Source organism: Arachis ipaensis, chromosome B2, assembly GCF_059453495.1.
Source record: "Arachis ipaensis isolate K30076 ecotype BB chromosome B2, ASM5945349v1, whole genome shotgun sequence".
Classification (NCBI taxonomy): domain Eukaryota; kingdom Viridiplantae; phylum Streptophyta; class Magnoliopsida; order Fabales; family Fabaceae; genus Arachis; species Arachis ipaensis.
Window position 1 is genome coordinate 106,711,928 of NC_142437.1, and position 14,698 is coordinate 106,726,625.

Below are 14,698 nucleotides of genomic sequence, written 5' to 3' on the forward strand. Positions count from 1 at the left end.
GCAACGAGAATTCATTTGTGAAATTCTAAACCGTCAAAAATCCAATCATCAAAATGGCGCCGTTGACGATTGGATTTTTGACGGTTTAGAATTTCACAAGTGAAATCTCGTTGCAAGTATAGTTTCTAAACCAATCACTAATCCTTTCATACAAAAAGTTGTTTGTCACTAAAACAAACCCCTAAAATTTATAAACCGAAGTATTGGACCTCGGGTCGTTCTCCCTAGGAATTACAATAAAGTGTCTTGTTATTGATTATGAGTTATTTTGGGGTTTTGGATGAGGGGCATGAAAAGTAAATGGCAATGGAAATAAACTAACTACTATAAAAGCTCTTGGCAAGATATGAGAACTAGAAGTCCTATCCTAGTTATCCTTCTCAATTGTGATGAGAATTGTTCATTGCTACCACTTAGTCAACCCTTACTAAAGAAAGGAAAGTCAAGTGGATGAATTGACTTGAGCCACAAGTCCTAGCCAACTCCCAAGGAGAGACTAGCCTTAGTGCACTCCAAACCAATTAGCAATCTCTCCAATTATCAATCAACAAAGGAATTAGATAACTCAAGTGTCGCTAATTACTCTACCTAAGCCAAGAGGAACAAAATCTACACTAAAATCCAACCAAGCATTTCATCAAACACTTGGAAGGCACAAAAGAAAAGTATAGTCAATCACAACAAGAATGAATTCTAACTACAATTGAATGTAAAGAATTAACAACAACAATCAAGGAAATCACAATTATCATGAATTACCTCAAATTGCATTATTGAAAGAAAACCAAGGAACAACAATATATCCAAAACAAAATGAAGAATTACAATTATTAAAGCACACAACTAGAAAGAGGAAGAAGAGAAGATTAGGAATTGGTGAATGAAAAGTGAATCAAAGCATGAGTTAAACCTAGATCTAAGAAGAGAGATTAACCTAAACCTAATCCTAATCCTAATCCTAGAGAGAAGAGAGAGCTTCTCTCTCTAGAAACTAACTACAAAGCTCAAACTAAGCTAATTATATCTAACTTCTAAAGTATGAAAAGTATGAAAAATCCTAAGTGATAATGATGCCTTCCCCTTAATCCTTCATCCTTTTATTCCTTTCCTTTAGCAATTTGGCGCCAAAAATGGGTTCAGAAACCCTCTCAAATCGCCAGGCACGTGTTGCATTAATGAGGTCATGTGCCAGCATCGGCGCGTGCGCGCATGGTACGCGTGCGCGTCCCTGGTCGATTCTGTAATGTGCGCGCGAGCGCCTTGTGCGCGTGCGCGTGCATGGCTGACTTTGCTTCTTTGACTTTTTATGCTTCTCTCCACTTATATGCTTCCTTCCTTGCTTCCTTTGATCCATGCCTAGCCTATTTCAACCTGAGGTTACTAGCAAACACATCAAGGCACCTTATGGAATCAAACAGAAACTAGAATTCACCAAAATAAGGCTTAAAAAGCATGTTTTTACACTTAAGCACAATCATGGAAGAGATAACAAAACCATGCTAATTCTTAGGCTAAATGTGACAAAAGGTTATCAAAATGTTCTAAATTCAAGGCAAAACAAACCGTCAAATTGGGGTTTGTCAAGTAGGTAACCGAACTCAATTATGCTCCATTTCATTCTTCCTTCTTTCAATTTCGGACCCATGATGATATTAGGTCAGGACAATTATATCTTGGGCTTTGTTATCAGTTTTCATATCCCAATCAATACAAAAAATAATTCAGCCATAATGCTTGAATATTTTTGTACCACATGCTGAATATTTTCCCAACTTATTAGGCTTTTTGTTGTATATGCCCATTGATCAAAATACTGCACTCAAAACAGAAATTATTAATCAAATAATTTTAAAACCAAAATTAAATTAATAATTCTTAATAATAATTTTTAACAATGTTTGATAGTCATATTAATTTAAAGTTTTTTAAACTCATCATGTAGTCTAATCACTAATCAATGCAAAGGAAATTTTTGTTCGGGTTAGGTGGTGGAACCACATTAGAATTTAGAAGTAGTCGTGAATGGATGTTTTCTATTTTTTTTCAATTATTTAATAAAATATTATTTTTTATTTTATATTTTTTAAAATAAATCTATAAAAAATGTATAAAAAATATTAAATAATAAAAATTTATATTTTATTAAACAATTAAAAAATAGAGAAAATTCATTCTTATAAAAATAACCCACTATTTTTAGTTTATAATTACATTTATTATTTTTAATGGTCTTTATTTTAGTATGGACTGCTGCATAATTTTTCAATAAGAGTTAACTTTTATTATATTTAAATAATTAATTATTTTAATTTTAAAGTCTTTTTAATAAAATATTTATCTTTTAGTTAATTTTATTTCATATTTTTTTATTTTTAATTATAATACAATTAAAAAAAAAACTAAAAAGGAGTAGCACATATAACAATTCATTCCATATTTATTCTTCATGTTATTTTCATCGATTCATTTTATTATAGTTTATTTTTCATAAAAAATAGTACAACAAATAAAAGTTTTTATAATGGTCGAAAACTGTTGTCATAGATCAGAAAATCGTTCTTAAAACTTTAGGCAACGTTTTGGCGATAGTTTTTAACTTATGGTATATGTAACCGTTAATAATATTAATAGACAACGATTTTTTACGTAAGACAACGACAAAAAAAATAAACTGTTGCCCTTGTTATCCTAATAGACAACAATTGTTACAATAATTTTTAAACAACGGTTTACAACTGTAACAGGATAGACAGCAGTTTTACGCCGTACTTTATTACTATTTTGGACAACGATTGTTTTTGTGCTTTTTTTAAGAACGGTTTTAATATTATTGACATTTTGTAGTTGCTTTTGACAACAATTTTAATTCCATTGTCTTTTATGACTTTTGACAATAATTTTTCGTAGTTTTGTATTTTTTTATTTTCAATAATTTTCTCATATTGCATTGAAATTAGTATTCCAACTTTTTTTTTAAAATTTAATGTCAATAAATAATTTTAACTATTTGAATCAAATTATTAAAAAAAACTAATAAAATATTTACCATCAAATTTGACTCATAAAGTATTCTATAAAATTCACATACATTAGATTATTATTGCAAAATACCATAATACCAGTTTAAGTCATAACAACTTCTAACTATATCATCTTTGTTAAATATTTAATAACAAAAAAAGTTAAAGTAATTAAATAGCATATATGCTTATTATTATGTCCACAACTTCATGTATGACTTTTACTCTCTGGCATTTAATCTTCAAATTTTATAACATTAATTAAATTCTTTTCCTCTTTAAAATGATTTTTCTGTGAGCAAAATAAAAAATAATAAATCAAATATAAAAACTACATCTTTTTTATTCTAACAATGCTTGCTAAGAAAGAGAGAAGGAGAAGGAGCTTAGTTACATTAATCAACAAACCAAATTATGACTTATGAGAATGAGTTTAGGTGCATATTTGAAGACATACAATACAAATTATAAAATTTAGAAAATTAATAAATAATTAGTTAATAAATTAATTATTATTAAAAAATTAAAAAATTAAATTTTATAATTTAGAGAAGTAGAAATATTAAAAATACAAATTTTGACATTAATTTTAAAAATTTTAACCCAAAATTAAACTAACGGATCAAACCGATTTGACAGAACCCAAACCGAGCTCAAAGCTCACTTATATAAATATGACTCAGCCATTTTCTTCCTCGTTACTTCATTAGAAGTACACGGAAAAAGAGAGTTAACGTGCATAACCCACTTCTAATTTTCAATTCATCGTAACTTTTAATTTAAAGTTTTGATTGACGAGCCGTCAGCAGCCACAAGTTCGTCTCGCAATTCTCTTCAATTTTATCTGAACAGAATTGTAAGAAATTTTTATTTTTCATCCAGTTTTTTCTCTCCTTAATTTCATGGGTTTTGAGTTTGGGTATTAAGGAAATGAATAATTTTGATGGTTTAGGTGAACTCTAGCAGCAGATAATTACTGAGTTTTGTCCAATGGATCTATGGGTAAGGTAACAAACTGTTAAACCCTTGTGAATCATTGAATTAGTAAATCCTATGATGATTATAGTGATATTGTGTGAATAGGATTGTGTTCTTGTTGATTTGGAGTTTAATTGGGCGGTTTGGAATGAAATCCGGGTGATTAAATTTGAGGAATTGACGTTTGGAAGCTTGGAACTTGTAAAAGGAGAGGTTTTTGAGGAGTTCCGAGTTTAGGAAGGAATTGGCCAAGGTATGGTTTTGGTTTCTCGTAGTTAATGTTTAATGTCACGTAAAAACTTACGCTAGAAGACCTTAAGATAGAAATGTCCTAAATGAATTATTGATGAATTGTGTGGTATATGATGTGTGTACAAAGGATGAATGAATTTGTATGTGTTGAATTGTGACCTTGCTAAGTATAAAATAATGATGATTGTTGATGTGTTGAGAGTTGATGGTGGGTTTGTAAAAATTGAATTGAATGGATTGGTTGAGAGATGTGTGATTCGATTTTGTAAATGATTTGCTATTGAAGTTGGTAGGTTTTTAGAAAAGATTTAATATTGGAAATTGTTTGATTTTAAAATAATTTGATATTGAAAATGATTTGAATGACTGAGAGGTGTTTGGTTTGGTGGTTGGGACCCTTGAAAGGTGGCAGAAGTCCGAGTTTTAGATAGGGACAGACCTACCTAGGATTATGAGGGGAACTTCCCCACTCTTATTTCAGTTTTTTTTTTTAAATATAATACATATATAATATTCCCTATTTTAAATTTTAAATGACTCTACTACAAATAAACTTAACCCAATTATTTAAAGTCTTAAGTCCATTTTATCTTTTTATCATTTTGATTATTAGTTAACCTAATCAAATTTAGATTTTTTTCATTCTCAAATCTCAACCGTCACCACTTCTTTATTCTCTTAAACCCTCTTCTAAGTTTCATATTTTCAACTCTCTTTTTCTATTCCCTTTTTAGTGGTCATCTTCTCTTCATCAAAAGGTAAATTTTAAATTCTCTATTTTTTTATATAACTCTCTATGACTTTATGTATCTTTCAATTTCATTGTTCCTCTTTTTGATATTTTCAATTACAAATTTTAATTCAAGCAATTATAATTTAAGTATTAATCTAATTTTTTATTCTCTTCATGAATTTATATGTTTGATTTTATTCTCAATTTAGTGATCCTTATTATTTATTTGTTTATCTTTTGTTCTATTTTATTATATGTAACTATGTTGCATATAAATTTCTAAAGTCAATTGATCAATTTACTAATTTAGAATATATATTTTTTATTTTTAGAAATAGTAATAGAAAATATTTCAAAATATATCTTTCGTTCTATTTTATTATATGTAATTTTTGGTTTTTTTTATTCGAATAATTAATGTACATTTTTATTTTTTTTTAATTTGGATTAATATATCTTTTGATTATAATGTATATTATTTTTGCCACCCCAACATAAATTTTTTGGGTCCGTCACTGGTTTTAGAGGAGATGCTGTCGAAATTTTTATGAAAATTGGAGGCTTCGTTTGAAGTGGTTATTTAGAAAGATTTGGGTTTAAGGATTTTATGATTTGATTTTGAGTTATTAAAAAAACGATTACATTTTGAGTTTGATTTATTTAAAAAGAATGAATTAAATTTTGAGTATGAATTTTTGATGAATGATGATGACATTGAGACTAATTGTTGACCCTCTGTCGCAAGATGTGACTGGACACTTCAACTCCCTAGATTTTTCTATGGGCATATATATATGAATTTGAGCTTGGGTTGTCTCACCCATGGATAAATTGAGCTTAAGATTTTTCTATGGAATATTATTGATCTTGGAATTTGACTCCATGGAATATTATTGAACTTGAAATTTCATTCCATAGAATATTATACTATTGAGCTTGTAGTTTGACCTCGTGGAATATTATATTATTCAGTTTGGAGTTTGACTCCATGAAATATTATATTTGAGCTTGGAGTTCGACTCCATAGATATTATTTTTGAGTTTAGGGATGCGCGCACAGAGGGATTGTCTAATGATTAGCTACCAGGACATGTCGGGTTACCTATATAACCGACAGATGAGACTCATCAGCCATAGAATAGGCATACATCATATGCATTTGTTTGTTTTGCTTGAGTGTGCATTATTTTGGTTTGCTTAATTGCTTAACTCTACTTATCTGCTACTTTTTCTACTTGCTGTAATTGCACCTCTATCTGTGTTTTTCTTACTTGAATTGTATGTGTATTATTTTTAAGAAACCCCTCTTGGTGGAAGTGTGAGGGGGTGTAAATCCTGTAAAATTAGTAAATAATTAACCAATAAATTAATTTTAATAAAGGAGATTAGAAATACAAATTTTATATTAAAATAGGATATAGCTAATTAAAACGAAAATTTTGATACTAATTTCAAAGAATTTGGCATAAAATTGGGTCGAACTGGCCGAACCGATCAAATAGAACCCAAAATGGGCCCAAGGCCCAAAATCCACTCACCAATTATGATCTTCAGCTCATAACATTTCCCTTCATTCCTTATTCATGTTCCAAGGCCAGGGAGGAAGAAGGTGAGAAACCAAAACCCTAACCTCCAACTCAATTCACCATAACTTCTTGCTCCGAGCTCCGATCACCACACTGTTTGTGGCCACGCGACCACTGCGTCGAGCTCTACGAATTTATCGAAATAATTTTATAGGTAAGCCTCATTCTCACTCCAATTTTTCTACTCCTTTGATTTTCGAAAATCTTGAGCATACATGTTGAGGATTTGTTGGCTTTGATGTTACAGGTTCAATCTAACCTATGAAACTTGTTGGTTTTAGTTCGTTTGGTTTGTGGGTATGGTAAGAATCCTAAAACCTAGCTATTTTTTATTTTGATTATGTTGGATATTGAGTTTTGTGGTATCTGTATGTATATATGTGTTAGGTGTGTATGTATGCATGATATGGAGTCCTTGAAACCATTGGAAGCTTGATTTGAGAACTTGGTGGGTGTTAGAGTTGAATTTTGGTGATTGAAGCCTTGCCCTTTTTTGTCTAAGTGGGCTGCCTTGAAAAATACGTGGAAATCGGCCAAGATATGGTTTAGGTTTCACGTATGTAATAAAATATATAATGTTCTGTCAATACCTAGGCTAGTTGACTATAAGATAGGAATAAATATATGAGCATGTAAATTGATTAGTACTTAATGATAAATGTTGAATTTTAGCTTAATTGTTGATGATGGAATTGGACTGCTAACTGATGACTTATTGGTGCTTGTAAAGTGGGAAAAAGAATGGATATGAGTTTGTGGTGGTATATTGGTGTATGTTGTGACTAAGATCATAAAATTTAGGTATGAGATTATGAGCATATTGATGTATAACTGATTAGACTTTGGTAAAATAAATGGCATGTGGCTACATTAAATATATGTAATGGAAGTATGACTTGTGTTTGGTTTAATGAAAATTGAGGTTTGAAGTTTTTTGAGTAAAACTGATTTTTGGCCGAACTTCGCCAAAGTATAACTTGGTTTCCGGATCCCTAAATAATTTTACATTTATTTTATATGAAATTGGGTCCGTGAAGTTTACGACGTTCAAAGAACGGAAGAAAAAAGATTTAAAACGAAAAAGTTATGCGCGTCGGAAGTTTAGGGTCCAAAAATAAAATTCTGCAGCTTTTTCAGATTCAGCAAAATTTTTGAAAAAACCTACTCCCACGCGTACGTATGGTCCACGCATACGCATGACCTGAGATTTGCGTACGCGTCCAGCTGCTCGCAACGCGACTAACCCTTTCGGGTTGCGAGTAAGGATTTTCATTCCCACGTGTATGCGTGGCCCCTATTTTAGCAAATCTAGGTTTTTAAATTTTAAACCTAATTTCAAACTTCTAAACCTCTATTTTCATTCTTTTAGTAATAGAACCTAATAGTAAGCCTAGTAATTAGCTGAAGTTAGGAAATAGAGATAACTTGGAAATGAATAAAGACTTTTAAAAGGTAATAGGGGGTTAAGGGAGATGGTACTTGATTATTAAGGATGATGAAAATGGCATATAAGGCAATTAAGAGAGAGTAAAATAATGTTGAGAAAGATGTGATGAGCTATGAATTATTATTGAGAATGAAAATGATATTTATGAGAAATGATTGGATACATTCAACTTGGGGTGTTGTCTCCCCCATGTCAGCATGGGGTGTTATCTCCCTATGTCAGTTTGGGAATCGTCCCATGGATAATTTTGAGCTTGGGGGTAATGTCTTCCCTTGTCAGCTTGGGATCCTGCCCATGGTTATCATTGAGCTTGGGGTGTGTCTCCCCCATGTCAGTTTGGAATTCTTTCCATGGTTAATTTCTACAGTTAGTTATCAGGATATGTCGGGCTGGCTACGTAACCGACAGTTGATATCAACAGCCATATGATAGGCATACATCATGTACATATTGTCTGATTTGCTTGCTTGTGAACTATATGAGATTGCCTACGTGATTATAATCTGTTATTTGTGATAATTGTTAACTGTATTACTTGTGAACTACTTGTGTTTGCCTTGTTTTGCTTGTTTGTCTGTGAACTCATAGGAGACGGAGGAACGGAGGGAAGGTAAAAAAGTTTAGTGTATAGGTTAGGTTTAGTTAGGTTGAGAACCTTTAGACAACCACCTATTTATGACTTTTGTTTTTAGTTCCTTAAGTTTCATATATGAGTGTCGATGTTCTACGATTGCCTCTGCCATTTTCAAGACCTTATATCTTATGTGCGTGACACCTTTACCATGCTGAGAACCTCCGATTCTCATTTCATACTGTATTGTTGTTTTTCAGATACAAGTCAAGAGTCACTTCGCTAGGCATTTGGAGCTTCTGCAGTGAAGTGGTTTCATTTTAGGTTTTACTTTTGATAATTTGATTTATATATGTGTATAGACTCTCCTCATATGTTTATGTTCACCTTAATTTTGTACCTCTTAGAGGTTTATGGAGAACTAGGATTTTATGTATGTATTTTGGGCTTTGGGCTATGTATATATGTATGTAAATATTCTCCGACCAACCTTAGTTTCGCAGATTGAGTTAGGAGTTTGTTATTTTGTATTCTTGTTCCTCTATTCCCACTTTTTGCTTAGTTAAGCTTATGAACTGTAGTTTTCTTCACATGCAAGTAATCTCGTTTCCTGAGCGATGCGCTTTTTATTTTGCGATTTTGCTTTACTCATTTTTTAAGGCTCCTTGTATACCGTATCCTCTTCAATATTATTATGTATATATTTTATTTTTAAAGGTCGTAATACCTTGCCACCTCAGCTTTATTACTTAAGCATAAAATTCTGTGTAGTAGGATGTTACAGGGGGTTGTTCCACCGGTGATTCGAAGGATTGGAGGAGACAGAAAGTAAAGTTTTAGGTTAAAGTTAAATTTAGAACTTGAAATACCTTAGATACCTTACTTAATTTCTGGTTTAGTTGGATTTTTAAGTTGAAATCTAAGTGTCGAAATTCTATGAATGCCTCTTGTCACGGCCCAAAATGAGCCATGACTGGCGCTCAAGGAAAATAATCCCCTAACAAGTCTAACAAACTCAAATATAAGCTGAATAAGAAAATTTCAAATATTTTACAAGTTTTAAAATAAATAGTTATACATTTTTTAACAAAAATTAAAATAATTAAGAATAGTTGGATCCTACCTGGGACATATGGAGTAGATGACGTGTAAGAATTCAACAAAGAATAGGTACTCATTGCAGATCATTGCTCTTGAACAGAAAGGCTCACATCACCAAATATTTATTCCTGAAAAATATTTTTAGAAAAATAGGGTGAGTTTTGTAACTCAATGACTAAACAATACATCTATAATCGACATGAGACCATATAAACATCATTATTTAAGTAATTTTTAATTAGAAAACAATAGTTGATAATAATAAGTGAATCAATAAGGGAGTTCTCATACAGAAATCAAATAAAAAGTCCACACTTGGGTGGCTCTACCTCAATGGATAACCCTTTCCTCTCGTGTGTCCTAACAGAATAACAGATCTAACGTGTGGCCTACACATTAGGCTAGCAACATCCCTGCTAGCTGGGGTTTGAGTTAGATGTATCTAAATTAAGTTATAGTCACCGTTAACTACGATTTTCTAATACGAGCCTCCCAAACCAATTCAAACATATAATTTCAAATACAACAAATCTTTAATCTTTCAAATATATAAGGTATCGAATCAAATCAAATCATATTATACTTTTTCATCAGAATCTTTTCCAATCATACTTTTTCAATCATACGACATTCCAAACATATTTCACAATCTTTAAACTAAGTTAATACCAACAAATACTTCAATGCTTCAAAAACATATATACAAGTAAATTCAAACATCTTAGAATAATGCAAAACTTCATAAAAAATATATATGGTCTCATGTATAGTTCTGAAAGTATAAACTTCATAAAAACAAATTATTTAATTTTAATTAATCAATTATTCTAATCAATTTAAAACCGTTTAAGGCAAATATAGTGAGTATAATTCAAAGATCATAATAGATATATGTCAAAATAATTATAGATACACAATCAAACAATTATAAATGTAAAGCATACTCACAATTTGGTCCCAAAGCGCAGAATTTGGATTGGGGCAGCGACAAGGTGGAGCTGGCGATAGTTTGGGTTAGTGACAGGAACTGTTCAGCTCCACCAGTGGCACCAACAGCTCCTGCTCCAGTAGAAACCAAGGTTCACCCGAACGGCAACACAACAGCGGTGACGGAACAGCCCTCTATTCACGGCGGCTCCTCTCGCACATCCTATTTCTCTCTCTCTCGTCAAGCTCTCTCTTCTCTCTCAACAATGGCGACGACGACTTGGCATGGCGGCGGTTGAAGCTCAGCGACGATGGAGACAAGGCGCAGCGACATCCAGCGGCTTCTCCTTCCTCCGCGCAACCCAAACGGCGATGATCCAGGCTTCGGCGGCGGCACAAATGGCGATGAAGGTGGCTGGCTCCAGCGATGATGACCAGTCGCAATGAGGACGACAATGGCGACCCTCCAGCACGCCCAAACAGCTTCCCTCTCTCTCCTCGCGTTTGCCTCTCTCTCTTGTTCATCGTTGGCGACAACAACGGCAAGTTAGATGACGGTGAGGCGCGGCCCCGGTGCGGAAGCCCTCTCCCTCCTCTTCTTCCTTCTCTCCTCCTCTCCCTCACTCTCTCGATCTCCATCTTTCTTTTCTTTCTTTCCTCAACTCGTGGGTGTGTGCTGTGAGGAAGAGGGTGAGGGGAGTGAGGGTGTGTGCGGCAGTGAGAGGTGAGTGAGTGTGTTAGAAGATGGTTAGGGTTTGGTTTGGAAAAAAAGGGGGAATAAGGGTATTGAGGGATTTTATACCTCTGTCTTTTTCGATACTTTTTATATTAACTATCCAGACATCTTTACCATGTTGAGAACTTTCGGTTTTCATTCCATACACCTCGCTGATTGTTTAGAATTTCCGATGCAAACGAAGTTGGATTTTATTTTTTTTTGAGTTTCTGATTTTTTTTTTACTTGAGAGACAGATGTCTATTCTATAGTTCGAGTTATATTTTGGGTTGTATAAATATATATAATTACATACTCTTGTCGGCCTTAGTTTTGCAGCTCGAGTCTAGAGCTTGATATCTATATTTCTTGGATCTGTATATTATATTTTTATCATTCTTTTGATCTCACATATCCGTTTAACGATAAACCTTGCGAGTGTAGTATTGTTATATATTGGGCGGTAAAGTTTTCAATAGTTCTTCCGTTGGTCATGCTTGTTGGAGCCCTCATATATTGGAAGAGAGTGTGGTGTTGTTAGAAAGTGGTCAATTGTTCTTGTTTGATTTGGAGTCTCATTATCATGGTTCGAGTACTTCTTTTAAGGGGACTAGGTTGAAAGTTCTGTGGAATGATTCGGGTTATTGTAGTGATTGTGTATGGGTGAGCTGTGAATTTAGTTGGCATCCTCGGATTTTGGTGGTTGCTCGCACTGATGCTGTTTTCTTAGTTGACTAGAGATCCAAGGAATGTAACGTGAGTTGCCTAATGAAGATTGATATGTTGCGTATGTATGCTCCAAGCGAAATCGAGTAGTTTCTTGCCTTGTCAAAGGCAGGTCCTAACCATTTCTTCTGCGCAGTGGCTTCTAGCAGTCTTTTACTTCTCATTGATGTGAGGAAGCCTATGATGCCAGTGTTACAATGGATGCATAATATTGATGAGCCTTGTTACGTAACTGTGCTAAGCTTGTCTACCTTGAGGTCCAACTCAAGGGAAGATGCTTTCAAGTTGGCTTCTGAGTCTGGATATTGCATTATACTGGGATCATTTTGGAATTGTGTGTTTAATCTCTTCTGTTATGGACCTGAATTGCCATTCCGAAAAGGATATATTGCTTCGAAGCTTTCAAATATTAACAAAGCATTCTGTGCCTGGGAGCTTCCGTCTGATATTGATTTATCTGGCTGCAAGTGTCATTGTGGAGATTGTCTCTTAAGGGAAGAGCTGTCAAAGGACGCTCTTCCTGAATGGATTGATTGGCAGCTGAAGAAAGAGATTGTCTTGGGTTTTGGAATTTTAAGCAGTGACCTGGCTGCCCTACTTTGTGAACCAGATGAAAATGGTGGATTTACACTGATAAGGCTGTTGTCATCTGGAAAGTTTGAATTGCAAAGATATCATGCTTGTCGGGCTTCAACTAGGAACTTAGATCATTGCCACAAAGAAGAATTATGGCTGGACAAACACTTGCATCCCTTCAGTGAGGAGGAATACAAATTTCAAAAAAGATTTCATTACCTAAAATTGGCTTACCTTCAGGCATATATTAGTGATAGTCTTTCTAAATTGCTACACAGGAAACTAGAAAAGAGTCACATGCAAACTCGACAGAAGGAATCTTCTGCGAGTAAAGTGCATGAGTTTTTGTGTGAGAAATTAAATGCTTGTGGGTTTGGTCGGTTAAGATCATCTGCTGCAACTGCTGCTGTCTTTAAAGATATAAAACCACCAACAAGCCTTCATGAAGTTGCTTTAAGGAGACTTTGGGCTGACTTGCCTATGGAGGTGTTACAATTGGCATTTTTGAATTATTCTCAATGTCCGCAAGTTGTAAACAAACATAAGATAGCTTTAGATTTCTTAGTTTTACCCGAGCTTCCTCAGTTGCCTCCATTCTTCTTACGGAAATCTTCACACCACAATAATGATGACATTGTGGGTCCAGTTAGGCCATTTCCATTTCTACTTGTGCTAAATGAATTTTACAACGGGTGCTCAAATTTGGAAGATGATGAGTTTTCCATAGAAGCAGAGCTTGGCCTCAAGTACAATGAAGTAATGAAGGTGGCTAGTAACATAACTGTTTCAACTGATTGCTCTACGGAGATATCTCTTTCTGATGATCAAGAGGAAGCTTGGGATGGTTCCTTGAAACAAAAATCTTTTTTTTTCGTATCGGCCAATGGCATTCAATTGCTCTGCCAAAGATTTTGTTACAGGGGACTCTGTTTATAGTGATGAAACTTATGATACATTTATATTCCATGTCCGGAAGTCCAGGGAGCAGACAAAGCTCTTGGACAAGAGGTATTTGATAATCATTGCCCTGTTGAGTTGAGTCTTCATGCTCCATTGGAAATCTCTGAACCTCAAGGTTTAAAAGCATATAATCTACTGAAGAAACATATGTCAAAATGAGAACAACATTTTGATTTGTATAAGGAATTTTGTATCCAATCTAGATTTGAAAGTGGTAGTTAACAGGTGTTCCTTCATTTTTTGTCCTTGTCCCCATAGATAAACGTAAATGAGTTTTATCCTCTGAAACATATGCTCTTGGCTGATTCTTCGGGAAAATATCAAATATGCGATGCATTGTATATACCTTTTTCCCTTTTTGGGTGTTGAAGCAAGTTTGAGGTCAGCTTTCATAATTTTCTTGGTACAATCAGGTGGATCCTTTTAGTACTTTAACACATCTAGTGATTCTTAATCTGCCATACTATGGTTTTAACTTAGCTATGGGCTATCTTTTAGCTCCTCATATTTTACTAACATATACTAGAATTCAATAACATATTTGACTTTTGTAAAGTGCATTTTCAAAATTGAGGACGGTGAGGCAGGGGGATCTGGTGGAGAGTTGGGTTGGAGCTTGGTTTGTGTTAGAGGAAATGAAATCCGAAAATGTTAAATTGTCAGACCATAAGATAAACCAACTTAGTTCATGGTTGACAATTTTGTCAACTAAAATGACTCATCCATATAATTAGATTTACAGGGTCTAGATAGAGCTTTATTTAAACCGAGAAAACAAAGACAAATTTGCAAGGCGACGGTTTTCAACTATATACATTATATATAGAGCATAATATTTGAGTATTAACTTTTTAAGATTGGGCATATTTGAAAAGTCAGGAGTTTGTGTCAAGTGTTGAGAATGACTAAGATTGAGTATTTTTAGCTGCTTCATCATCTGCAAGAATTTAAAGGTGAAAAAATTAAAGAAAGTGAAAAATATAGATGTAAACATGTGATAGTTCATTTAAATTGTTCTTACAAAGTTGTTAACAGGTGTGCTTTTCTTTTCTTTTTAGATAAAATAAGAATTCCATTAAGGTGAGAAAAAAGAGCAAAACAAAAAA

General features: G+C 33.5%; 1 long non-coding RNA gene and 1 pseudogene across 1 annotated transcript; one reads left to right on the top strand and one right to left on the bottom strand.

Moving 5' to 3' along the window:
- Positions 1–745: 745 nt before the first annotated feature.
- LOC148575137 (uncharacterized) lies at positions 746–11,377 on the bottom strand. Its single transcript, XR_015904831.1, has 3 exons — positions 10,637–11,377; positions 9,711–9,816; positions 746–1,813 (listed from the first exon to the last, which is right to left on the bottom strand). It is a non-coding gene; the product is annotated as an uncharacterized LOC148575137 (long non-coding RNA).
- Positions 11,378–11,466: 89 nt separating this feature from the next.
- LOC148575138 (uncharacterized) lies at positions 11,467–13,814 on the top strand (annotated as a pseudogene).
- Positions 13,815–14,698: the final 884 nt, after the last annotated feature.